This window comes from Notamacropus eugenii, chromosome 7, assembly GCF_028372415.1.
Source record: "Notamacropus eugenii isolate mMacEug1 chromosome 7, mMacEug1.pri_v2, whole genome shotgun sequence".
Classification (NCBI taxonomy): domain Eukaryota; kingdom Metazoa; phylum Chordata; class Mammalia; order Diprotodontia; family Macropodidae; genus Notamacropus; species Notamacropus eugenii.
The window spans coordinates 149,484,185-149,511,804 of record NC_092878.1 but is presented as its reverse complement, the minus strand read 5'-3'; the positions used below and the strand labels follow the sequence as shown (position 1 = coordinate 149,511,804).

The 27,620-nt window shown below is 39.9% G+C and overlaps 1 protein-coding gene and 1 long non-coding RNA gene across 3 annotated transcripts in view; both read left to right on the top strand.

The window, feature by feature from the left end:
• SHROOM3 (shroom family member 3) overlaps nucleotides 1-27,620 on the top strand; it is a 228,152-nt gene that overhangs the window by 93,172 nt on the left and 107,360 nt on the right. The window lies entirely within an intron of this gene.
• Nucleotides 609-26,345, top strand: LOC140513964 (uncharacterized). The gene is made up of 2 exons (XR_011970422.1): nucleotides 609-13,438; nucleotides 14,637-26,345. It is a non-coding gene; the product is annotated as an uncharacterized lncRNA (long non-coding RNA).

Sequence of the window (27,620 nt, the reverse complement as noted above, 5' to 3'; positions counted from 1 at the left end):
CCTCTAGTACCCTGTTTAAAGTTGCTGCTGTTTTTAACATGGTCTTTTGAATGTGGCTACCCATCACCAGATGTAGAGATGCTTTTGGATAGAGATGGCACTAGACTCTATTAAACTGAGATGCCACAAAGAGAGAAGGTTGGAAAATTCTTTTTCCATTATGGAAAAGAGACTTAGGTGAGAAAGAGTTAGGGATGACAGACAGTCTGAATGCTGCATTGGTATTCACAAAATGTTAAAAAAAAAAAAAATCCAGAGGAAGGTCTATTAACGCATTGTGCAGATTGTTTATGAAAGATCGATGGACGGATGCAAAGAATTAGCCAGAATGAGAAGGTACAGATGGGCCTCAGCTGGAACCTTCAGAAGGAGAATCCACATTAATCTGTCCTGGATCCACTGAAATCTAATCAAAGCATCCTCCTCCATCAAGCCTTCCCCAATCCTTTCCACCTCCTCATGAAAGTGATATTCTCTCTCCCTCCCTCCCTCTGTCTCTCTCTCTCTCTCTCTCTCTCTCTCTCTCTCTCTCTCTCTCTCTCTCTCTCTCTCTCTCTCTCTCTCTCTCTCTCTTCTCTCCCTCTCCCCCTCCCTCTGTCTCTCTCTCTTTCTCTCTCTCTCTCTCTCTTTCTCTGTCTCCCCCTTCCTCTGTCTCCCCCTCCCTCTGTCTCTCTCTCCGTCTCTCTCCATCTCTCTGTCTCTCTGTCTCTCTCTGTCTCCAAATTGATCACATCACCTTACTTGCTTTCTGCTTTGTACTCTTCATTCTCTTTTATAGCCTAAATATTTGTGTACCTCCATCCACCCGCAAACACACCTACCCCCTTGAATTATAATTTCCTTGAGAGCAGGATGTCTACCACATCTACTATATTTTTGTATCTGTAAAACCTTAGACAAAGTATGCGTTTAGATTGACTTTGATTGAAGTAATCAACTAAGAATCTGAGGAGTCTTATTTTAGATTCCATTTACATGTTTACACAATGACATTCAGGAATCTATCATATTAACTAAAGAAGGGACCTCTCTGTAGCATTCTGATGGAAAAACCTGTGTGGCCCACAAGCAAAAAAAATATCAGTGCTTCACCATACATGTGCTCTATTCTGGGCAGCCGTCCACCCCAGACTGGATCATTTCTGTAAACTTCCCAGGAATTTGGTAATCCTCTTGGAAGAGGGTTGGGTATATTTCGATGTGTCCATGTCAAGTGAATCAACATGTATGAAGCACTTTGCAAACATTAAAACATTATATAAATGCTATTGTTAAATTCTTATATCCAATACCACCCAAATCATCCAGTATTTCCCAAGAGGACTCCTCAAACCTCCGGCATAGTATGAGAAGTGACCTGGTCTTCTGGGAGTATGTTAGACTAGGGAGAGTTGAGTCTGGAGAAAGTCAGACCTTTTGCTGCTGGTCCTCTAGCCTGGGAAATAAATAAAGCTGAAATACTGAGCGAGCCTAGGTGGATTCAAATTGTCAGGTTTTATTATACTGGTCGCAATTCTACAGAAACCCTGCAGTCATCAAAAGGTATTCCAAAGGGGAAAAATAATAGTTATGAGAAGGATTAACAACTTGGAGCATCTATAAAGACTTGTTTGATCCCAGATGAAAGGCGCAAAGAGCTGATTTAGGTGAGATGTCAGCAAAAGCTTCCTAACTTTTACTGCTATCTCAAAGTCAAATTGGTTGCTTCAGGACGGGAGTGGACTTCTAGGTGACAAACTCAATGGGCATCTTGTGGTGCTTCTTTCCCAGTGTAGGTTGAACTAGACGGTTCACTGTGAAACTGTACAACTCTAAAATTGTATGATTTTGAGAAATAGTCAGTGTTTTGATACACAACTTTTCTTAATCTCTGATGAGAGCAAGAAGATGGGTATAAATTGAATGTAAGGAAATTAGGATAGAGAGAAGAATTCCCAACAGCCTAGATTTCTCTGAATTGGAATAGATGATGGTAGAAATTGAGGCATCCTTCTGGCAATCTTTAAGGTCAAAATAGATAGTCTTAGGGTGTTTATTTGGCTCTGGCCCTGAAGTTCACAGATACAAGGATAATGTGTACACATACACACACACACACACACACATTTGTTATTGTTAGTCTTTAGTCATTTCAGTCATGTCCAACTCTCTGTGACTCCTTTTTGGGGTTTTCTTGGCAAAGATACTAGAATGACTTGCCATTTCCTTCTCCAACTCATTTTGCAGATGAGGAAACTGAGGGAAATAGGATTAAGTGACTTGCCCAGAGTCACACAGCTGGTAAGTGTAAGAGGTCAAATTTGAACTCCAGTTCTCCTGACTCCAGGGCTGGCATGCTATCTACTATACCAACTAGCTGCCCCCATATACATATATACACTATATGTGTAGGTAGGTAGGTAGGTAGGTAGGTAGGTAGGTAGGTAGGTAGGTAGGTAGGTAGGTAGGTAGATAGATAAATAGATAGATAGATAGATAGATAGATAGATAGATAGATAGATAGATAGATAGATAGACAGACAGACAGATAGATGATATAAGTATACTTATAATGGACACAATCCTTATAATGAGAGAAATACTTACGTGAGTAGAAAATATGCATATAATGCATAGTTTAGCATAGAATATAGGATTTCTTGAAATCTCATTCTGTCTTAAGAATCTATGTTCAGTGGGTGTGGGGAAGCTACTAATCCATGAACCTTGGGATGGAAAAGTGTCAGTTCACTAAATTCAACTCAAATACATGAAAGCAAATGCTCTTACAATGTCAAAACCAAGAAGGCTATGTAGCCGGTGGAGCAGCTTTGAAAAACTTAGCTTAGAGAATTAAAATTCCTCCATTCCAACTGCATTTAGCATGCTGTTTTTGGAAGCAGCTAGGGAATTTGCGATCCCCTTTGTACCATGCACATAGAGAGAACTACATGATTGACAATAGGAAGGCTATTCAAGTCATTTGAGGAGTAAATAGAAAATATGACTTGCTCCAACCCCATTCTGCAAATTCTATTGATTTTCCCTTTAGGAGTTAATTGACCAGTAAGAATAGAACTGTTTGTTTGTTGATTCCAACTTCCTCTTATAGTAATAATTTTATTAGCTTTCAAAATTTTCCTTATTATTGTTACAATTTTGACCACCACTGAAAAAAAATGAACATTTCCTTATACAAAGAACAGAAAATGAGTGCATCTGAAAGTCTGCTATGTATAATTTCTTTCTTTTCTTGAAAACTACAGTGAAGTAGTTCCAACACTCCTTTGTGGTTGATGTCTCTTTCTGAATTAATTACCTTCTGTTCTCATATAGTGATTTTAAAAATTATTCATCTAAAAGAAATTTACTAAAGTTACTGAAAAAATTACTAACTTACTCCAGTTCAGAGTTTCACTTTTAATTCTAATGTTGATTTTATTTATGGGGGGGGGGGAACTTTTTTGTTTTGAGCAGTATGTGCTCAAAATTGTTCACTTTATCTCCTATGATTCCCTTTATCACTTGTTTGGCAACAAAATTTTCTTTTAGCCACAGTTATTAAGGGTATCTCCTTTCCTGTGCCTCTAATTTATCAAAGTTTTATGCTGAGATCATTCATGCATTTAGAGCTTACTGTGTTACTCGTTCTGAACATAGTTTCTGCCAGACTACTTTCAAGCTTCCCTAGCAAACTTTGCCAAATAGTAAGTCCCAAGTAGTTGGAGTCCTTTGGTTTATGAAATCCTAAGTTGCCATTCTTGATTGCTTCTCAGTCTTCTGTACTGGATATTTTTTGCTACAGAATCAAATTAGCTTTTCCATTTTTTAACCAGTACAAATAGTTTTGATGAATACTGCTCTATAGCGTAGTTAGAGATCTGGCACTACATTACCCTTTTTATTTCCATTTTTTTTTTCATTATTTTCTTTGAGATTATTGACCTTTTGTTCTTCCAGGTGAATTTTGTCTCCCTGTTTCCCTGTTGAGTTTAGTGTATTTCTATAACATGCTCTGTAATGGGTTCTTCCCCCTTCTTCATTTCTATCATATTGTATTCCTTCCTCCTTCCCTTTTCTTTCCTCTCTTAAAACCAACAAAGCAGAACCAAACCACACCCAGGTCCTATGTTTATCTCTATTTATCCCGTTTATGACTTTAAATACATTAGGACTTTGAAAGGACATTTGTCTCTTCTCTCCCTATTAGAATTATTTAGTACCCCTTCTTTTTGGTCAAATATATTTACTTTTCTAGGTTTCTGTTGACTCAGATGTTTGCATTTCAACATTTGCATCATTGTTTATCTTTTTAAGAACTACGCCTGAAAGTCCTTTATTCCATTAAAGATCAATTCTCCCTCTTCCCCATAGAATCACTTTTACAAATCAAGTTATTCTTCCATTATAAGCCTGGATGTTTTGCCCTTTTTAATATCATGTTTCAAGATTTTCTCTCCTTTATAATAGTTGTGGCATAGGATTATGTGATGCTGACTATGGTTTCTTGCCACTTGAATTCTTTCTGGATGCTTAAAATACTTTTCTTTGACCTGAAAATTTTAGTTTAGCATTTCTTTTAGGAAGTGACCTGTAAATTGTTCTAACATATCTTGGTAGTTTTCTTTTGTAAAAACTCACACATGACCTCCATTTCCCATCTCTCTACCTTTGCACTACTTGTCTCCCATGATGAGGATGCTTTTTCTCCTCCCTTCTGCCTTTTTGGATCTCTGATTTCCTTTGAGACTTAGTTCTAATGCCACTTTCTCTGTTGCATAGTTTCAATTATGTCCAATTCATTATAACCCCATTTGGGGTTTTCTTGGTAAAGATACTGAAGTGGTTTGCCATTTCCTTCTCCAGCTCATTTTACTAATGAGGAAACTGAGGTAAACAAGGTTAAGTAACTTGCCCCATGTTATACAGCTAGTAAGTGTCTGAGGCTAGATTTGAACTCAGGTCTTCCTAACTCCCCACCTAGTGTTCTATCCACTTCACCACCTAGTAGCCAGCCACCTTCTCTAGGAGGCTTCTCTACTGGCCTCTTGGCTCCTAGAGTCTTCCCCTCCAAGGTTAGCTTCCATCTTCTCTGTATGTATCTTACATGTGCCTATTTATTTATATGTTATCTTCCTCATTAAAATATAAGCTTTTTGAAGGTAGGAACTTTTTTTTTGTTTTTTCCATCTTAGCACAGTGCCTGGCACATGGTAAAAGGTGAATAAATTCCTGTTATGATTAATTGATGATTGCTTGAAATGTGGTGTCTAATTTTTTTTAAATTAACCATGGCTTTGAGGGACTCTGGTGATGCTTCTTCAATCCATCAACAAGCATTTATTGATCACTATGTGCCAAGCACTATACTTGGTGCTAGGAATAAAAATGTGTTTAGTGAAAAAATTCCCATTTGCAAGAAGCTTACATTTATATAGAGGAGACAATACAGACACATATGCGTATACACAAAATAAATACCAATGAATACTCTGACTCCAAGTGCTTAGAGTACACAGATTGTCCCTGTCTTACTGCACAGGTGCTTCTGACTAGCCTTGAATGACTGGTCCCCAGTCACTAGCACTCATACCCTTTATCCTGGTTTGTGATGCCCCATTGGGACCACTGACTGATATGTGACCTGTTTGTGGGAGCTCATTCTGTCTTCCCTATGTGAGCTTCTCTACCTATCTCTTTTGGCTTCTGTGTTTCCCTGATGCTCTTGATTTCCCTGACACAACTCTATAGAGTTCTTCCTTCTTCTCCAGTTGTTTTCATGAATGGAGGGGTTTCCTTCCCCTCCTTTTCCATTCCCTTTATCATTGGTCCTTCAGGGGTCTTTATAATAGATTTACTGGGCTTTATCTTGGAGAGCTGGACTTCATGTCACCTTTTATATTACCATCATTACTAAAAGTAAGTTATCATGACTTGAACATGTCTGGAACAAACCTTATGAATATTCATTTGTTCTAAGAAACCATGATTTAATGGAAGAATATGGATTTGGATGCCTAAGACCAGAGTTATGCAACCTTTGACTTATCACTTAATCTTTCTAAGATTCCTTTTCCTTATCTATAACATGGTGATCACAGGCCTGGTTGAAGGATTGTTGTGAGGAATGTACTTGAACTGTGAAGCATTATACAAACATGAGCTATGGATGTCAGGGATTTCCCTTTCAAAGGCCATCAGAGGTCAACCCAAGCACAAAAAAACATCTCCACCCATTCCCTATATGACAAAGTCATGGTGAAATCAAAGTCCAGAAGGACATGGGAACTCCATCTACCTTTCCAGAGTCCTCACTGCCCCATGGACTACCCAGTCATTTTGAAGAAAGGATCAGTGTAGGTTAGTTTAATACCAACATCAGTGTCCTATCTAACTATCTTGCCCCTCACAAGACAGAACTTGGCATACTAAGCTTCTGGTATTTAATAAACACACCAGAGTTACTGCTTGGGCCTGCCTTATGACTCCTCCATCACTTATAGAATGTTATATGAGCACAGAGAAGTCCCTGTTGACTAACAATATAAATTCCACTCAAGTGGCAAAATCTAATGCTTTACTGATCATATTATCAAAGGGATACTTTATAGAATTTCATAAAACAATAAGAAAATATATTTGGAAAAACAAAAGGCATAGATTATCAAGGAAAATGAGGAAAAACTCAAGCAGACATCATCAAAACCATCTGATATTGACTGAAAAAAATACAGGAATAGAGCAATGAAACAGATTAAATAAAGGAAAATCAGAAACAATCGAACTCAATAACCCAGCATCCAAAAGATTAGAAATATGAATTACTTAGCAAAGAACTCCTCATTTGGTTAAAAAAATACAAGGAAAATGGGAAAGCAGTTTGGCAGAAATTAGGCTTAGACTATCAACTTATACCACACTTCACAATACATTCAATTGATATATATGACCTTAACATTAAAGATTATACTACTTTTAAAAAATAGACAAGAAACAGATTTTATATCTGTCATAATTATGAGTGATGTTTTCTTAACCTAAGAAAGAAGAGAAAAAATACAAAAGATAAACAGAATATCTTGAATGACATGAAACTGAAAATTTTCTGCACAGACAAAATTAATGCCCCTTGATAAAAAAGAAAGGTAGTCTAATAGGGGAAACAACCTCCTATCAAATTTCTCAAATGATAAAATTCTAAAATTTCAGCCTTTATGATTCATGCTTTTGGATCAAACAATAATAATAAATAAAGCCTTGTGAGTCATGATATTTGAGCCATTAACACTAAAGTATACATTGGTTTATCATTTCTGCTTAAAAAAAGGAATACTAGTACCTTGTGAGCACTGCATACCTGAGAAAGCAAAGAAGATGGGAAGAAGTAAGGAGGGTGAACTTTACTTACATGATAGTTTTGAGCTGGGCTGGTTGTGGGTTTCACCCTGTCATCTCCTTTGAGAACTCATCATTGAACATAAAGTTAAATAGTTTTGGTTTTGTTTCCTTAGTTTGAATCTATGCCAGAGCAACTATTCCTGTCATCCTCATTTCAATTATATTTCCTTCTAGAAAAATAAGACATTTTAAGAAATGGATTTTACCTTGAGTTACATGGAAGCAATCATCGTTTTTCCCTCACCCACCTCTAAAAACAACCCTGTTCTTTATTTTATGATGCATTCACCTTAGGGGAAGCCAAGGGACAGAGATAACAATTTGTGAATGTATAGAGGGAATCTATGTATTGTGGCAAAGTCCTGAAGTGTTTCTCAATTTATTCTAATTTGTTTTTCTCTATAAATTTAAAGTCTTTTTTTGTATAAGGCCTGAATTTGTTATGGTCATCTTGGTGAAATGTGTCAGTACAAAGAGAACCTTTAGAAATACACATTCAGAGTTGGGTGGCTGCATCTGGTTTTATAGTCAATCATCCGAACAGGATGCACAAATTCCTGCAAAGTTTGTGTAAACGAAAATAGAATAGAAGCAAAGAAAAAAATGTAGTAAATCATTTTCCAAAGAGAATAATCACCCTCCAAATTTGATGACACTGTCCATTTGGATTCAGTTTTCTAGTAGACAAGAAAGTATTCTAGAAACCTAGATTCAGGATGCTGACTAGCATTCAGAACCTGAATGGTGATGGGGCATCGGGAACTGTGTAGATGGAAATCTAAAGGACAGAAACAAAATTGCAAACAGGCATCTGTTTAAGGATGAAAACAAAGAACAACAATGTTCAAGCAACATATAATCTACACAGAAAGGATGTACGGAAAGTCCTCAAGTTGCAATTGTTATCTTGGAAGTATTGCTGTGAAGCAAAATCAGAATGTATTCATTCCGGTGATGCATTGGATAGACATTGGAAGACCTAAGTTCAAATCCCGATTCTCATTTCTCATCTGTAAAATGGAGTTAAAAACAGCACCTATCTCCCAGGGTTGTTGTGAGAATCAAGTGAAATACTACCTGTAAAGTGTTTTGTAAAGCCTTATGGTCTGATATAAATACCAGCCACTGGAGTTCTTATCAATTCTTATTTATAGCATCTGCTCACACTTATAACTTCCAGATTTTCAGCCTTGCCATTAAATGTGAACAGATACCTTAATTGATATGATTATCATGGAAGTTTACATGTTCATACTGAAAACAGTAAAGAAACAGCATTTTTAAGTCAGGAAGACCTGAATTCGAATCCTACTTCTGACACTTTTCACGTAGCTTTGTGACCATCGACAAGTCCTTTGACCACTTGGTCCCCCCTAGACAACTCTCCAAGACTACAAATTTTGGATGAGTTATTGACATGTATTGGTAAAAAAGAGTTTTCACTCAGAATTTCCTTATACTAGTGAAATAATAGCCCAACAAAAGGAAAAGCAGCAACAAACAAAGGAACCAGCACCATCTTTTATCATCCAAGGTGCTGACCACGCTTAGGCATTCAAGGCTCCTGCTAAACAGCTGGACCTCTGGGTTCTCAGTAAGCATCTCTTCTATTACTCTAGCATTTGGGGTTCTTTGCATTTATGTATCTGTCTTTATTTGAGAATCTGAAAATGTTTTGTAACAGTTTAGTTTCTACACTTCCATCAGGTAGATAGCTATGGGTTTTAACCTTGGGAAATTTGTACATAGGTTAAGTTGAATCGTCCAAGCTTGGATGTATTTTTGTCAGTTACTGGTGGATCTTAGAACTGATCAATGAGTTGCAAGCTACTGCCCTCATTGCTCTCCCTTTTTTCCCTCTCCCTGGGAATGACTCCTATAGGCAAATTGCATAACAGTTCCCTAGTTTAAGGAAAGTTTTTAAAGAATGTAAATTCTTCTTCAGTATTGGGATTGACATTTCCCAAATGGTTAAATCCAAGATGACCAGTGATTGGAAAGTTATTTTCTGGTGACTTAGAACTAATGGAGAAGGAAGGACTCAAGGGTTTTCAATCTTGAGAGAACATGTCTCTGATTCTTGATATTATTTAGTTTTGTCCCTTTAGTCTCAGAAGCCCACTCAGCCTTTTCCCTCAGGGAAATTGTCTAGAGACTATAGAATAATGGAATTTTACAGTTGGGAGGGAATTCAGTAAGCACTTCATCAGTCTTTCCCAATCTTGAGTCCAAAGACATTAAGTAGCTTGCCCATAGTCCCATAAGTAGCTACAAGTGGCAAAGCTGAGACAAGACCCCTGGTCTCCTGATTCCCAGACCAATACTTTTTCCCCTGTATGTAAATGTCCCTACATTGGAAAACTCTTCTCCCCCTACCCCCCATCCCCAGTCCACTCCAAATTGAAAAAAAATATTGCTTTCCTTTCCAGGTTTCATTAAAAATATGATTTAGATGGAAGGCATTTCTTTGTTCCCTTGTGTAATGCCAAGACCCCATCAAGTCTCTTCTGTGTCGCTGTGACTGTCAAAGACTTCCAGCAATCAATATGTGCTAAAGACCCACATAATACCATGTCCTCTGATCCCAAGTAAAGATCAGAGAGTTTCTGCACTTGGATAGCTTATGGTCTGGCCGCCTCATCTATTCACTCAGCTGAGAACTAATCTGTAGTCATGTCTACTCCTTAAATGTGTACTGGGTATGAATTGTTAATGATTTCTGACGATCTTATCTCCCTAATGCTGGTATCTGGTAACATGCATATGTTTATTTACTTGTTTGTTTATTGTACTTTCTTTCCCAGAATATAAATTAATGTAGCAATAGAACCATGACAAGAAGGGATGAACCTAGGGACATTTCAAGTGCTAGGGAAATTGATGGAGGAAAAAAAAGTACAAGGAGTGGATTGAAACATTGACAGGATCCCAATAGGGGCAGTTCAAGTGTGTACCTTTCCTATGCTAGTACCACAAAGTTCAATGCAGAAGGGAAACATCCGCGCCACAAAAAAAAAAACAAACCCACCCACATTTAACCCTAGTACTGTGAGTACCAGATGTTTCCAGGGGAACTCCCTAATAGCCCCAAACCACACTGAGGCATCTGACGTACAATATGAGTTCTTGGGATAAGGGGGGGAATGCCGCTGATGATCTCCTCTGATACTCTCTCTGTTCTGGGTGGTCTTAAGACTGTGTTCTCTGGTTTCTCCTCCTATCTCTCTGACCTCTCCTTCTTCCACTTGATATTTGTGTCCCCCAAGGTTCTGTTCTGAGAAGTTTTCTTTACTCTTTCACTTGATTTACTCATGATCTCCCATGGGTTCTATGAAGATGTTTTCTAGCTCTGTCTGTTTCTCTGGCTTCCTCAGCCTAGGGTCCACCTACTTCAGAAGACGTTTTTTGCTCCCCAGTGAGGTGTTAGTGCCTTCTCTCTCCCTGGTGACCTTCCACATACTTTGTATATTTTGTATGTATTCATTTCTTTACATGTTACCTTCCTCATTAGAATGTAACTTCCTTGTTGATTCTCCAGAATGTAGCGCACTTCCTGGCACTTGGTTGTTCAGTCATTTCAATTCGTGTCTGACTCTCATGACCGCAATTGGGGTTTTCTCGGCAAAGATATTGGAGTAGTTTGCCGTTTCCTTCTCCATCTCATTTTACAGATGAAAGAACTGAGACAACCAAAGTTAAGTGAATTGCCCGGGGTCAAATGGCTAGTAAGTGTCTGAGATCAGATTTGAACTCAGGAAGATGAGTCTTCTTGACTCCATGTCAGGTGCTCTATCCACTTCACTACCTAGGTACTTAGCATTTTTTAAATGCTTATTGGTTAATTGATTGGTTGGTTGATCAGTTCACGAGCTCCAGTATGACCTCATTCTATGTTTTCTTTTGAGTTAAATATAACTTGATCTGTATTCAATATCTTGTCAGCCTGAGTGCTTCCAGGGAAACTAAAGGCCTTCCGGAGGACAGCAAAATAATTCAGGTAGCCCCATGTCTAGGGTTTCTCCAGGCATGAGAGAAAATCTCCAGAGAGATTTTCTAAGAGACCACTCTGAAAAAGAAAATAGTACCTGGATCCATTGTCTCAGGAGCTGATCTACTCCCCATTTCAGACTGTGAGTGGTATTCATAGTGATTGACCAGGTGTGAAGCCTCTGGGTAGGTGTGCCAGGGGGTTGGGAGATTTGAACTTGGTGAACAAAAGAGGGATAAGGCCAGAAGGGTGTGACAGAAATTGGATGTGGTCCACATGATTTTGTCCTTGAAACCTCCTGGGCAAAGCTCCCTGCCTTAGTGCCTGAGTAATTTCAAAGCCATGCCCCAGTCCTGAGACTGTCTCATATTTTTTTCTTGGCCTTGTTTTTGCCAGAGACTCTGAGGCTACTTTAAAATGAGATATTCTAGGACCCTTATGCCTTTATTTTCTCACTACCCCTATTAGCTTATTGAATCCATATCATTCTAATTTGATGAGAATCCTGAGGATTTGAGAAGATATTCCTCTCCTGTCTTGCCGTGCTGTTTTTCCATGTTTCTAGTATGCCCCATGTCTGGGGGATGGCATATTTGGAGGAAGTAGATAAGATGCTATACTTAAATCTTTGCCTTTAGGGATATGGCTCTTAGGAATAACCATGATGGCACTGAAATTGTCCCTCTGTCTACTCTGTTGAGCACACATTTGTAGCTACTTTGATGATCCCATACAATAAACCCTTGTTTATCTATGTGAGTGCTTCTTTGACATGTACACAGTAAAATCTCTCTCCCTCTCACCTTTCCCTCTCCCTGCACCCCCACCATTTTGCTCTCTATGTCTAATCTTTTGCTTAGTTATGACATTCTGACCCCATGCCCTATCCATGTACACTGATACTGGCTCCCAGATAAATTCACTGCATCAGTGCTGAAGTGACATTTGAGGGTATTAAGACAGCCTAACTGTTTGGCCACAAAGCAAGACATAACCTGTTCAACTCCTAGGGCTCTACTGACTACTGGGGGGGGGAAATGATCTTATTGGATGCCACTTGTGTTGTAGTACCAACATCCTAGGTGGTTAACTTAAGAAAGTGTCTCTAAAGCCCTTCATAAAGATTACTTTATGTCTTGTGGAGCTAAGGTTTAGGGCCGATTCACCTAGATGTCTTGGTACAGCAGCAACTGTACCACATTCTTCCAGATTCTTCCAGAAGCCGAAGTAGAAATCATTCTAGTCTATCAATCAAACAACAATCATTAATTAGGTACCTACTGTGTGCTAGGCACTGTTTTTGATGATGGAAATACAAAGAGAAAAATGAAATGGTCCCTTTGTTAAAGAGCTTATATTCAAAGGATTGTAGATTTGGAGCTACATAGGACACCAGAGTCCATATAGTCCAGACTCCTTATTTTATGGATGGGATTTGCCCTGGGTCACACAGCTAGTAAGCATCAGATTCAGAAATTTAAACCCATGTCTTTTTGACTCCATGTTCTGTACTTTAATACATATATAACATATATATGCATACATATACATATATACAATATAGTTTTATCAAGGTAAACAGTTAGCAAGACAGTATGGTGGTGCAGTGGATACTGCAGACCTGAAGTCAGAAAAGATTCCTTTTCCTGAGTTCAAATCTTGCCTCAGACACTTAGTAGCTGTGTGGCCCTGGGCAAGTCGCTTAACTTTGTTTGCCTCAGTTTTCTCATCTGTAAAATGAGCTGGAGAAAGAAATGGAAAACCACTCCAGCATCTTTGCCAAGAAAACCCCAAATGGGGTCGTAGAGAGTCAAACACAAGTGAAAAACAACTGAGCAACAACATGATAAAGTGAGTGGATAGAGTGCTGGAACTTAGAATGAAAAAGACCTTTGTTTAAATCTAGCCTCAGACACTTCCTGGCTGTGTGACCCTGGACAAGTCACTTAACCTCTGTCTGCCTCAGCTTACTCTGAGAATTCTGTAAAGCTAGATTTTTGGATGATTGGTGATTTGGATGATTGGATGAGTGATGACTTCTAAAGTTCCTCCCAGCTCTACCTCTGAGAATCTGTAAGTATATACAAAGTTATTACAAGGTGCTTGGGGGAGAAGTGTGAATAGGCTAGGGAGATCAAAAAAGGACTCATATAGGAAGTAGCATCTGAGGAGAAATTGAAGGCAGCTAGTAATTCAAAGTGGAAGTGAGAAGGAGGAGAGCATTGTGAACCTCAGGAATAGCCAATGGAAAGGCACAAGGATGAGAGATGATGTCATAGACATGAAAGTTCTATGGGCTAGGACATAGGGTGAGTGAAGGGGTGTGATGTATAATAGATGGAAAGGAAGAGCTTTAAATGTCCAGTAGAGACATTTGTATTTAATCCTAGAAGGAAGAGAAAGCAATGAAGTTGACCAAGCTAGGATACTGAGCAGTCTAGTTTAGGTCATTTCAGTTCTGGTGGTGTTCATCTTGTAGCTGTATGATCTAGTCGCCATGTCACAGCTTTAAAATGAGAGTAAAAACACTTCCCTCTTCTGCTGTGGTCAGGCTGTTGTGAAGAAGAGTGAGTTCAGGCTTGTAATGAACTTGTAGTTTCTAAAAGATAAATTTAGCAGAAGTAGCTAAGTAGTGCGGTGGATAGTTCCTGGAGTCAGGAGGACCTGAGTTCAAATCTGACCTCAGACCAGATACTTGACACTTACTAGTTATGTGACCCTGGGCAAGTCACTTAACTCCAATCACCTCAAAAAGAATTTTTAAGGAAAAAAAAATAAATGTAGCCCCTGCATTTCCAAGAATGCACAGTATTTGATGTTCTCTGGGGAGAAGAAGGGCTTCCTGTGCTCAATTCTCAGAGAACTGGGCTGCTGCTGCTACTACTACAGTAGGAGGAGGAAAAGGAAGAGGAAGGGGAGATAGCAATTATTTTAAAAATGTTATTATTTTTAAAAACATTTTTGTTTTCAGTTCTGAATTTTCTTTCTCCCTCTCATCCATTGTGAAGGTAATAAATACAGAATGCCTTATATATATGAAATCAAGTAAAACATATTTTCACATTAATAGCTGTCATCTATATAGCACTTTAAAGTTTGCAAAGTACTTTACAAATAGCTCATTTGATCCTCACAACAACCTAGGGAGGTGCTAATATCATCTCCATTTTACACTTGGGGAAACTGAGGCAGAGGTTAAGTGACTTGCTCAAGGTCAAAGAGCCAGTAAGTATCTGAGGCTGGATTTGAACTTATATCTTCCTTACTCTAGGTCCAGAACTCTATCCGCTGCATCACCTAGCAAGAGAGGCAGTAAACAACAAATGTGATAACTACTGTGAAGTGTGTAACTATATACATGAATTGACAGCAGTATGAAGGAAGCCACGCTAGAAAAACAATATACACAATGACTGCAATGATCCAAATGAAATAACAACCACCACAAGAGAATAAAAAATCAACAGTGGAAAGTTATTGAGAACCAGCTCGGCCCCAAAAAAGAGAAGCTAGAACAACCTGCTCCGGTCCTATTCAAAAGTAGTGCGGGAGTGAGAGGAGGTTCTTCATTATAGAATATTACATATAATGTCATATCTGTTATTGTTCTGATTGATTTTGCTGACTTTCCCCCTTCCTCTTTTTCTTTTCTTTTTAATAGCTAATAATAACAATAGATAGCACTTATACAGTGCTTTAAGGTTTGCAAAATTTGTTACAAATTTTATTTATTCCTCCTAATAATCTTGGGAGGTAGGTGGTTTTATGGTCCCCACTTTATAGAGGAGAAAACTGAGATTGAGAAAGGTAAAGTAACTTTGGCTAGAGTCACGCAGCGCATAAGCATCTGGGGCTGGATTTGAATTCAGGTCTTCCTGTATCTAGGTCCAGTACTCTATCCACTGTATCAACTTGCTGCTTTTAAATTCTTTCTTATAAGAGATGGCTTTTTATAAGAGGAAAGAGGAAGAAATGCAAAGGGAGGTTTATGAGATTAAAAAACCAAAAGCTATGAATAGACATCTATTTTTTAAAAAGACTGTGCATACTTGGGATACATCAGGTAAACCTGAGATTCCCTGAGGATGTTATTGATATCAACAGGAAAATTGACCCTGTGGCACAGGTATGGCCACCAACATTCACTGGAATGTCACCAGTGAGTGAAACCAATTCCAGCCTTTTCCAAATACAACAGGATACTGCAAGCAACAAGCTGGGAGTAAATACTCTTGTACTTTGAGTGCACAGAGGCTTATAGGAGGATAGAAGTCAGAGGTGCCAGTGAGTGGAGACCTGACTGTTCAGCCTCAGGATTGGATCCTGAGATTTGACCCAGATGAATGCAGTGACACAAGAGCAGGAAGACTGGTTGAGGAGATGATGCTCAGGAGGAAGACAGGCATGTTCTAATTCCATATAGACATTGTAGGATATGCCTGAGATACAAGCCATAGAATCCAACTCACCAATTCCCAACATTCTGGCAAGACTCCTTTAATTCCTATGGTGGAAGGCTTCAGAAACACCCTCAGAGAAGTGCTGGCTAATCACAAGATCTAACAGCTGTTGGGATGAGACTTAAAAAAGATGGAGATGCATATGTGTGTGGCGGTGTGTGTGTGTGTGTGTGTGTGTGTGTGTGTGTGTGTGTGTGTGGTTGGTTGGACTTCAAAGAGAGGAATTAAAGTGGATTGGTATACTAAGTCCCAGGTACAAAGTACCCTTCATTGTCTGCTAGGCAGCTAGTAGTCCCCAGTCTTAGACTTGCATAGTAGATAGTATATGTCTTAGGAAGGCAAGAAGACTATCTTATATTTGTGCAGCTGGATTTTTCCAATTTTAGCCTTTATCCTAAGGTATCTTGGGGGCACCTGACACTTTCTAATGTCTGGGCTGATGGAGAAAGTAGCTAGAGACCTGAACTACCTGGAAGAGTTAATGTATCTTGACAACATCACTGTTTATGGATGGGCACTGAAAGAGTAAGAGGAGGGATGGATGGATGAAAGTCGTGCATTGGCTAGAAGGTAGACTGAGGCATTCAACAGATACATGGTAGTCCTGCAGAGCAGGTAAGAACACTGATTCAGAGGAGATTCACTTCTGAATTGACCACACCTAAAGAACCTTAGAGACGTCAGACCTTTTCTGGGTTTGTTGTTTATTGAACACACACACACACACACACACACACACACACACACACACACACTCTGCTGCAAGTAGCTAGGTGGTGCAGGGCATAGAGCATAGACCACTAGCCCTGGAGTCAGGAGGATCTGAGTTCAAATCCAACCTCAGATACTTACTAGCTGTGTGACTCTGGGCAAATCACTTAGCCTCACTTGCCTTGGGGAAAAAATGATACTGGTGTTGCAAAACCATTGAATGACCTCATACACATATGGTTGAAGGGATGTAGACCCAGAGGGCAGGAAGCTTACATCCAGAAGGGGCAGGACCTCTCCTGCAGTCTCTCTCCAGACTATGCTTCTCATACTCTTCCTGGATGTAAGCTCTGAAGAGGAAAAAAGTTGCCCAACTTGTTTCTCTCAAACTGGAGATCAAATCTACCCCTCTGGAACTCCTTACCCCCCTCTCTCTCCTCTGTCTTCTTCCTTTTCCTCAGAAATATCCATGAATCAATCACAATCCTATACACACATACTCAGCCTCTGGAGTTTTCCCTAAATACCCAGCACCATGCATTCTGGGAATCTGCACCTCCCAAAGCAGGGGCTACCTTTGCATTCTGAACATATATGGAATTATTGAAATTCTTATACAGATTGAGGTAATGTTTCCTGTAATACTCTGCCTGCTTCATTAAGTAAATAGAACAAAGTTCATCACACAATTGGAGGCTTTAACTTCCTAACATCTCAATTAAATCTAAAGCTAGCATGGGCAGCCCAGTAATGAGTCGCCATAACTTCACAGGGCAAGACCTAGCATGTGCCTGTGCACATAGTGGGGGCTGACCTTTATAACTTGATCCTGAGCTGAACTGAAAGTTTGTAACAATACTGCAATACTGGAGAGGAAATAGCTTTTGTTACTTAAGTAACAAACTTAAGAGAAGACACACTTCAGAGAAGGGAAAGTTCCCTATGGATATGGGCAGTTCGGATGAAGACCTGGTTTCCAGTTTTGGCTTAGCTGATACACCTTGGTTTTTCTAGAGGCAATTGTGGATAGAAGACTGGCCCTGGAGTCAGAAACACCTAAGTTCAAATGCTGACTAATACACTTACTGGCTGTGTAACCCTGGGCAAGTCATTTAACCTATTTGCCTCAGTTTTCTCAACTGTAAAATGGGGATGATACCAGCACCTACCTCCCAGGGTCATTCTTAGGATCAAATGTGATAATATTTTTAAAGTGCTTAGCACAGTGTTTGGCATATTGTAGATGTTTAATAAATGCTTATTTTCTTTCCTTCTTATAGCTGTAAGAATGGGCTCCATCCTCTGTAGAGTTGAGCTCCTTTTGCTCAAAGGAATTTGTAAATATCAAATTACATGGGGATGACAAGCATAACCCTATAGTATCCTTCATTCAGGCTTTTATTCTATTAAGAATGTATTGTTTCTAGTGGAGTCGTATCTTAAATGTATTTGGCCAAGGGTCCTTTATTACTGTTCTGTTGGCTAAGAACAACCACCATCCTCTGATCTTGACTGATAGGGACAGCTCCAAGTAGATGAGAAGTTTCCCACGGAGTCCTCAGAGAAAAATCACCTTCATTTTTTTTTTTTATTAAAACATCAGCAGTTGGTTGTTAGTTGATGAGAAAATGTCCTACCCACAAAGAAAGAGTCTGTCCCATTGGGTTTTAGAATGGCATTTCTCCTCTCCTCCACGTGGCTAAAGTAAAAGAAATGCAAATGAAGACAGTTTGCTTCTTCTAGCATCGCTCACACTCAGAAAGAAAGACTAAACCAGATCCAAAATCAGTCTGTCCTCCAAATTAAATTTCAGTTGGCCAGTGGATAGCACAGTCTCCCATAAGAGATAAGGGAATGGAGAAGGTTTCTGGAGGAGAGACTTGGGTGTTTTAAACAACTTGATTTTGGTTTAGTGTGTTCGTCCTTTGTTGCCGTAGAAGACCATGCCATCAGAGAAATGATTGTTTTGAGTGAGGGAGGGCTATGCAGGTCACTTCTCCTCCAGGGCCATCTGAATCCAGTGACCAGATATTCATCAGGATGACTGGAGATGATCCAGGATGAGGCAATTGGGATTAAGTGACTTGCCCAAGGTCACAGAGCTAGTGAGTGTCAAGTGTCTGAGGTGAGATTTGAACTCAGGTCCTCCTGAATCCTGCACTGGTGCTCTATCTACTGCACCACCTAGCTGCCCCTGATTTTATATATATATATGTAAACAACTTTCTTGTTCATCAGTTATTGTAGGTGGCCTGTAGATCCATCAAACTCTGTGTGTGTGTGTGTATGTGTGTGTGTGTGTGTGTTGGAAACAAGGTGTTGTGACTTAAGGTAGTAAGTTAATAAGAATTGCAAACCTCTTCTTTCTCCATCATGCTATATTACTTAGAAAAAAATGCTGGTCAATAGTTCAGAACGTTTTCTGTATTATTACTTTTCTTAATTTAATTACTTTCCCTTCACCATTGGGGGAAAAAAAAAAGAAAAACAAAACCCTTGTAACAAATACACAGTCAAGGAAAATAAATTCTCACATTGGCCACATCTAAAAAAAACGTATGTTTCATTCTTCATCCTGAGTCTATCTCCTCTCAGTCAGGAGGTATGAAACATGATTTATCCTGGGTCCTCTAGAGGCAGGGTCATTGCATCGATCAGTGCTTTTGAGTTTTTATTTTTCCTTACAATATTGTTGTGACATCATAGCTTGTTCTCTCACTTCCATTCAGTTCTCACAAATCTTCTTAGGTTTCTCTGAAACCATTTCTTTCCTCGTTTGTTACAGCACAATGGTATCCCATTACATTCACATAGCCTTTGTTTTCCAGTGGGTCCCCCTCACCTTTTTGTCTCAGATTTTATACTGAACAGAGGAGTTTTTATTTCTTCTTCTGTTATCCCAAAAACTTTTCTCACCTTTCCTTTTTCCCGCTTGTGCACTAAGGACAAACAAATTTAGATGTAATGGACATTTTTATTTCTTATACTAGATGGGAGAAAAAACCCTTCAATTGCTGAATAAGTTTTTTTTTCACCTTCTGAATTCATTTCCTTTTTTTGTAGGCCCTTTCAAAGAATTTTGCAACATTGAATCTACCGATTGTAAAGCCCGTGACCTTGTTGCATCCGTTAAAAAGCAAACTTTATGTCTGAGAAACAAGGCTGCTTCCTACGAACAGAATGTCTTGTTTTTATTTATTTCTCTTCCCTTTTCTCTCTCCTTTGTTTTTCTCCCCCTCCCAAGACAGGAAGCAAGAATTAATGTCCTTGATAATTTCTTCTTAGTAACTTACCATCTCTCTCATCCCATTTCACAAAGAGTATGGGGGAGTTGCTGTGAGTTCTTTCAGTGAAGAAAAGCTATCCTCCCTTATTTCACAGACCTTATTTCCAGAAGTAATTTCCTCTCTCCCACCCACCTAAAACTCTTCCCTTCTCACCAATAAAGCAAACAGCACTCTCCTATTTCATTTAACTGATAGAATTACCATATGGTTTGGAATTACTTTAGTGAAATCTGAGGGAGGGTTTGCTAATGTGCCAATGGATCAAGGATCGGTGTGTGGTTGGTGGGTGTCCCCCTTTCTGTAAGCCAGTAAAGGAGTCTAATAATATAATTTGACTTCTTTCAGGTCCCTCAGTCAAGTCATCCCAGTGTTTCATATAGTACCATACCCTCATTGTTGATTAGAGACCATCTAGCCTGCTCTACCCCAACTCTCAGAGCTCTCTTGCTTCATGGCACTGGGTGCTGCCCTCGTTCTGATATTGATCCAGGAATGTGAAAACAGAATGAAATACTGCTCTGAAATATGAGACTTAAGGAATCTTGAGTGGTTTGTCCTTGCTTCAAATCCAGGAAACGGCCTTTACTCAACTGACTTTCCATATCAGCGATTTGTTTTTACCTGCGTTCTATGAGCATTTAAAAATATTTTTCGTAACTATTTTAATATAGTTAATTTCTTTTGTAATTCTAAGTATTTTATTTTCTGCACTTAAATCATTGTTCTCAGAAAGAGTCTGTTAGGCTTCCCTAGTCTGCAAATCTGTAACATGGAACCGTGACAAGGTTCACAACCTTGCTTTAGATTTATATCACCCATGCAGTCCCCTGGGTGGCCAAACTCAAGTACGACCAAAATAAAGTCAAATCACCCTCTCCTGTGTTCATTTCCATCTGGGGGTGTCTGCCCTGCCATTCTAAATCCCTCAGATCTGTCCCATCTCTGCCTTCCCTGAGCCCAGCTTATTCTGGGGCGGTTCAGAGTCTGCATCTGGCAAGTGGTCAGCAGGGATTGTCAGCTCCCCAGGTGTCTCTGGAGGTGGCTCGGTGGCAGTAGCAGCAGTTAGCCAGCAGAGGCTGTCTGTTCCACAGGTATCTCTACTCCCCTGCTCCTGTCTACTTGGAGAGAGGATGAATGATTCACTGGAAATCACTTTCAAGGACAAGGGATAAGAGTTTAGGAGACTTTAAGGTCTATGTGCCCACATACAGCTCCCTGCACACCAAAGTTTCTCACCAACTTGCCTGCTTATCCAACTTCTATCGGACACTCATTTTGGAGTGAAGAGACACCAGAGACACTAATGAAGAACTAGGGATGTAAATAATAGACACAGGCCTTTTGGATTCCTCTCAGATCTGTTCATTTCTGTGTATCAGGAAGAGATAAGCATTCTTTTCACTAGTTAATATTCCTTAGACCCCGTAGGGAAAGGAAGTAAAAATGTTTCTTTATCAGAAACAAAACGACTCAAATACGCTTTTGCTATCTGACTAACAAGCATACATATTATCCAATTTTTTAATGGACCAAAACAAAATCTACAAAAACATATGAAACCGTGAAGGTGTTAGAATTTCTGTAATGGGGAAGGGGAGGCGGGGATTTGCCTTGAAGACCCAGCCATCTGCAACAATTCTCAGCAACCATAGAGTCCTGCCTCCCTGTAACACATACCTGTTGGTCTTTAACCACCCCCAAAGGGAAGGCTATTTGCTAATAAGCCCCATCTTAGATTTAACAAGCATTCTTCTGTGGAACTGAGTGCTATGGATCCACTCACCTCGTTCTGATCCCTACATCCTGTTGCCAGTATCCCAAATCCAACTCTACCCTCTCCCTGTCTCCTAGGGCTAGGCTTAAATCCAGAATCCTGACCACTTCCTGAACACTCAGATTCTAGTCCTCTCTGTGCCCTCCTGCCCAGTGTGGCCTTTAAGACGCCAGCCTTTGGGCCATACATACCAGCCACACGTCTTCCACTGGGCCTCCACCAATGGGGCTGACTGGGTGCTCGTCAATCCAGACTCACCAATATTTTCTCAAAACCACACCCATATTCTCTATCATGGCCTACCAACCTGCTCTGATTTCATTGTTATGCTTAGAATTCATAATTAATGTTTGTCTATGTGAACAAGTCCTCCAGCATGTCATTCATTCCCTTTGCTGCATTAGCCTAGCTCTTGGTGTTGACCCATCCTGCCTTGCCTCTGTTTAGGTGTTCACTTGTTAAGCAAATCTCATTATATGAGGAGTGGGGGATACCTTGGGGGGGGGCAGTAAGTTTAGGACAAATAAAAAAAAGCATGAAACCCCTTTATATAACAGATAGTAAGCAATTCAGTACTGTAGTTATTTTCCATTATTAAGAAAAGTAAATATCAGCTTTTTAATCTATGACCGAGGGTGATCAAGAATGTTCTGCAGAATGATAAATCCTGATAATAAAGAGTGCTACACACCCACCTCCCCACAGAGAGGTTATAGACTCAGGATGCTGAATAAGACTTACAGTTTGGGACATGACCAATGTAGGAATTTGCTTGACTACACATATCTGTTACAAGGGTTTTGATTTTCATTTTTTTCCCCAGGGGCAAAGGAGGAAGATGCAAGGAAAAACAGATTTTTGTTCATTGAAAAAATAAAATTTTAAAGAAAACATAATAAGGTTTACAACTAAAAAGTTTAAATTAATTCACAAATGACAAGTCCATAACAAATAACATTTGAGGGTTAGAAGGAATCTTTAAAGTCATTCATTCCATCTCCTTTACTTTACAGATAAGTAAATACAAGGAAGAGAAGGAAAATAAAGGAAAACTAGAATGATTGTCAAAGCCCTTTATCTTTAAGACATCAGGGACATTATGCAATCCTCTTATGAGCTGTATCTTCACATTCCAGACTAATGGGCCATAGTTTTGAACCTATATCAAAATTCTTGGGTTCAAATGTCCTCAAAAAACTCTCCACAATATCATCATATTTTATAAACAGAGAATGTTCTGATTCTGTGATGTGCAATCGAGAGAACTGCCTTAGAATCAGACGATCTGGATGTACAGCTTTGCTCCGTCACTTACTAGTCGTATCACCTGAGGTTCAACTCTCTCAACCTCAACTTCTCCTCTTTAAAATGGGTACAGTATAACACTTCTACTACCTCCCTCAAATACTGGTTTTTTAAAAAAGCACTTTGTAAATTGTAAAGCAATGTATCTATCATTATCATCATGCTGACAGTACAGATATAGTAAGATCCCTTCTACATATCACTATGCCTGTATTAAGAGATAAGGAGAAGAAGGAGAGGGAAAGGGAAGCATGGTAGAGAATCAGAAAATAGACTGTGTATTCATTCTGAGGACATATACACTTTGATAATGGCTTGCAGAAATGGCATTGGAAGTAAATGTCATTCAAGTGTCATTTGAAATTATTTCTAGGTTCTATCTCTGACAAATTGATGAGGACCTCTCTCTTGTCCTTAACAGACCTATTAGGAGCTTAAGGTCAGGCCTCCACATGTGCTCTAAATCCCCAGCAGTACCAGAAATCTGGCATTTGGCAGCAAACAAGAATGTTGAGACCATGCTAGTCTCCTTCCATCTGCTGCCCTGAAATGTTACAGCCCAAGGAAATTGTACTAATTACATTTCCTAAAGCAAAACATATTATCTTTATTGAGGAGAGATACAATAAGAAGACATACTCAAGGAGAATGGAAACAGGTCAGTTCTGTTGGAATCCCTGAGAGAATAAGGTTCCCAAACCAGTGAAGTCCAGGAATTTGTATGGGGTTATTATCTGGCCCAAGTAAGACTAGGCATTGATCGGACTGGGACTGGGGAGCCCAGATCTGTTAAACAGGTCAAGGTTCAGGGACTAGTGCTAATTCATCCTGGGGCTGGTGTCAGGTAAGTGGGAAATACCCAAGGAGCTAGTGGCTAGCTGATATTCGATCTCCCCAGTGGAAGAAAAAAGGATTTTTGACTGTTATGGGGGCCTTACTTTGGTGGGGTGACTGGGGATTTGAGTCTTCCCAATCATTTCTTGTTCAGGGGAGTGGAGAAGTTAGTGAATTCCTCATAAAGAATTAAAGTTTTCCATGGTAAGATACAGATCTTTCCACGTACTGAGATTGCAAAAGTCTGTTTGTAAGTTAAGAGGCTCTGTCTTTCATTTTAAAGAGCTCCAGGGGACTTCTGCAAATAAAACTCATAAATAAAACACAAGCGCTAAGGACCTAGTGCTTAAAAAAATTAAGCCCTAAAGGATAGCATCGTTAAAAAATACCTTGGCTAAGTAAGTGCCTCCTAAAATGCAGTGCTGCTCTGGGCTTTGTACAGAGCAAGTCAAAACAATAGCCCTGCACTCTGGATTGCAGAGATCTTCTAGCACAAGGCAACCAGACCTGTAAGTCTTCTAAGCTCCCGGAGTCTATCTTGGCTACAGACCTCAGTACCACCAAGACAGCACCGTCTTTCAGGGGTGTCTGTGGGGGTCAAACCAAACAGGTTTGAGACACTTGCCATATCAAACAGAGAAATGTTTGTTGCTGATTTAAAATGGCCAAACATCAAAGAGTGCTATAACTCTATGACCCTCTTTCTCCCCTTTATTTTCACCCAGTGAGGCACCAACTATTCAACATTCTAAATGTCAAATACAGAAGCAGATGGCTAATAGCACTACCCTTTTGGCTTCCAAGAAATCAGGCAACAAATATTTACCACCAAGGGCTACGCTTTTTTAATTTTGCATTCTAAGTAAGATGGTGGTAGCAATGGCATTTTGTTAAGAAGGGTTCTATTAATATCTTTTGTTTTTACATCTCATTTACAATCATTTCTTGAAGCATCCTCCCCACTACCAGCCCATCCCCCAATAGATTGAATCTTCCCTTGCAACAAAGAAATCCAATTAAATAAAAAGACTCACTACAGTGACCTTATTTGACAGTGTATTTACCACTCTGCATCAGTAGTCCCCTCCGCTCAGCCATAAAGGGGCAACAAAGGATGAGACGCAGCTGGCTGAATGCTAGCTGGGTAACTCACCTCCTCCTCTCCTGTCTGCCTCCCCCTCCCCTTCCTTCTCCTCTCCAAAGGAAGGTAAACTTGTATGACCAAAAGATGCCCAGTTGACTTGGGTTTTACTGGCTCCTTTACTATTTCCCTCCCCTCCCCTCCCCTCCTCTTCCCTCCTCTCTGGTCCCAAAACCTTAAACCTACTGCACTCTGAAACTGGGACATGAATGGGCCTAAGGGCTTCTCTGAACCCTCCCAGCTTTAGAGTGATTATCAATAGTAACTGAGGCTGTTTCCCTCCCAGCCTGATGTCTTTGTTTTTCTTGTCCTCATTAAAGGGGCCGTGCCCTGACTACTTCTTAAACAGGCCTATTCGATGAATGAACATTGCCTCACCCTGAGTACCTGCAAAGACCTTGGCCTAAAGTGCCCAAGGTCTCCCAGTGCATCCTGGGTCATCTCCAGTCATCCTGATGAATATCTGGTCACTGGATTCAGATGGCTCTGGAGAAGTGAGGCTGGTGACCTGCACAGCCCTCCCTCACTCAAAACAAAGTCAAGTGCAAGTCATGTCATCATTTCTCTGATGGCGTGGTCTTCTTCGGCAACGAAGGACGAACGCAAAACAACAATCCTTCTGAAACCAGCGTTGGTTTTTCAGGTTTTCAGAATCCAACTTCCTTTTAGCGATCCTTTTTTTACATTCCTGTAGTCATTGTATATATTGTTCCTTTAGCTTTGCTTTGGTTCATACAAATGTTCCTCTGTTTCTCTGATGCTTCATAATCATCACATCTTACCACAAATAAAGGGGCTAGGGAGAAAGGAGAGAGACAGAGACAGAGTCAGAGACACAGAAAGAGAGAGAGCAGGTGTCTAGCTAAGTGCTGGGAAAACAAATAAAGCAAAAAGACAATCCCTGCCCTCAGGGAGCTTACATGCTAATAGAGAGATACGCAAATCTTCCAGGGTGAGAAGGAAGCTGTTAGGGCAGCAGCTTCCAAGGTTAGAATACTGCTAGGGCATGATAGAAGAAGTCAAGAGCAGAGCCAGGAGTGCAAGGAGTGAACATGGCATAAATTATTGAACTAGTGAAGAAAGCATTTATTAAATCCCTACCACGGAACAAGCATTATGCTCAGTGCAAGGAATACAAATACGCAAGCCAAAGCAGGAGCTTATTTTGGGGAAATAGCACATTTGGGGAAGTGTTAGTCTGGGAACAACACTTTGGTCTGGAAAATTACTGGAATGGGGAGTGGGGTCATGAAGTAGACTGGCACACCCCATCCAGGAACTATGGCAGAGTTGTTTTGTTTTTGGTTTTTGGTACATGAATGGGGGAAGGAAATAATAGCTGGGGAGGAGGTTAGAGAGGGGGTTGAGGATGAGGGAAATAAGAGGCTTCTGAATGGAAATTAGGTAATTTTTAAAATTAGGATAGTAAAGAGGACTGTATTATTTAAAAAAAAAAAAAAAAGCAAAACATTCATTCAAGTGTCTACTGTCCTCTGTGCCAGTCCTTCTAACTGAGAAGCTGTAAGATATCTAAGTAGGATAAGAAGTATCAGACAAAAAAATAATGTGTCCTCTCATAGAATGATTTGAAAGTCTTTTGGGACCTTGCTTTTGTAAGGTCATCATCTGTAAACAGACCATCCAATCTATGTCCTTTGTTTTCTAAACTCGGGCAGCTGAGGTTCAGAGAGGTCAAATTACTCTTTCAAAGGTACCACCTTGGCAGAGGTGCAGCTAGAACACAAGTATTCTGACTGCAAGTCCAGGGCTGTTGACACCAGGCCACACTGCTTCTCCCTAGGGGAGACAGTGGTTGGTTTTCAAGCCTCTGTTGATAAGAATGAAAATACATAGTAGAGGCTTTATAGGAGAATCTTTGGAAGGATCCAAGCAGTAGGGAAGGATGGCCAACCCACAACCTTATGCTCTTGAAAGCTACCTTAACCCCTGTAGCAGTAATAGGTGTATGCTTTATGCTATGTACAAGGTACTGTGCTTTGGGTTTTCTTGGCAAAGATACTGGTTTGCCGTTCCCTTCTCTAGCTCATTTTACAGATAAGGAAACTGAGGCAAAGAGAGTTAAGTGACTCACTCAGGATCACACAGCTAGTAAGTGTCTGGGGTTGGATTTGAACTCAGGTCTTCCTGATTCCAAGCCAAGCCCTCCATCCCCTGTGTCATCTATTCCCCTTTATTTCTAATACTCCTTCACAAAAGAGTAGAAAAGACAAAGAAATGGTGGCACCATGTACGTAAGCCTGAGTGGGGAGATATGCAGCTGGCAGTAACAAGCTATGAATTGTCCATACTACTCGCCACCATCTCTCCATCCAGATTCTTATAGAGGTTCTTTCCTTGATCACCACCAGAAAAGAGAGCTCTCCTAGAGGTTTTTTGTGATTCAGCCCAGTTCTGGCTCAGTAGTCAAATTAAAGAGGCTCCTTCCCCACCCCATCCCTACTTGTTAATCAGACAGGAAACAGTCATATCTTGCATGCTTGAAAGTTCATGTGGGTGACTGAATCAGGCAAAGCACAGTGCTCAGGATTGTAAGGACTTGGCTTTCTTTTCGCCCAGTCCTCCATTACCAAGAAAAAAATTGCATTTAGAAATTCTATTTTTTGCTGTTCACATCCAGAGAAAGAATTACAGAGCCTGAATGCAGATCAAAGCATCCTATTTGCTCTCTGTTTTTTGTTTTATTTTGTTTCTTATTTCTCACAGTTCATTCCTTTGGTTATAA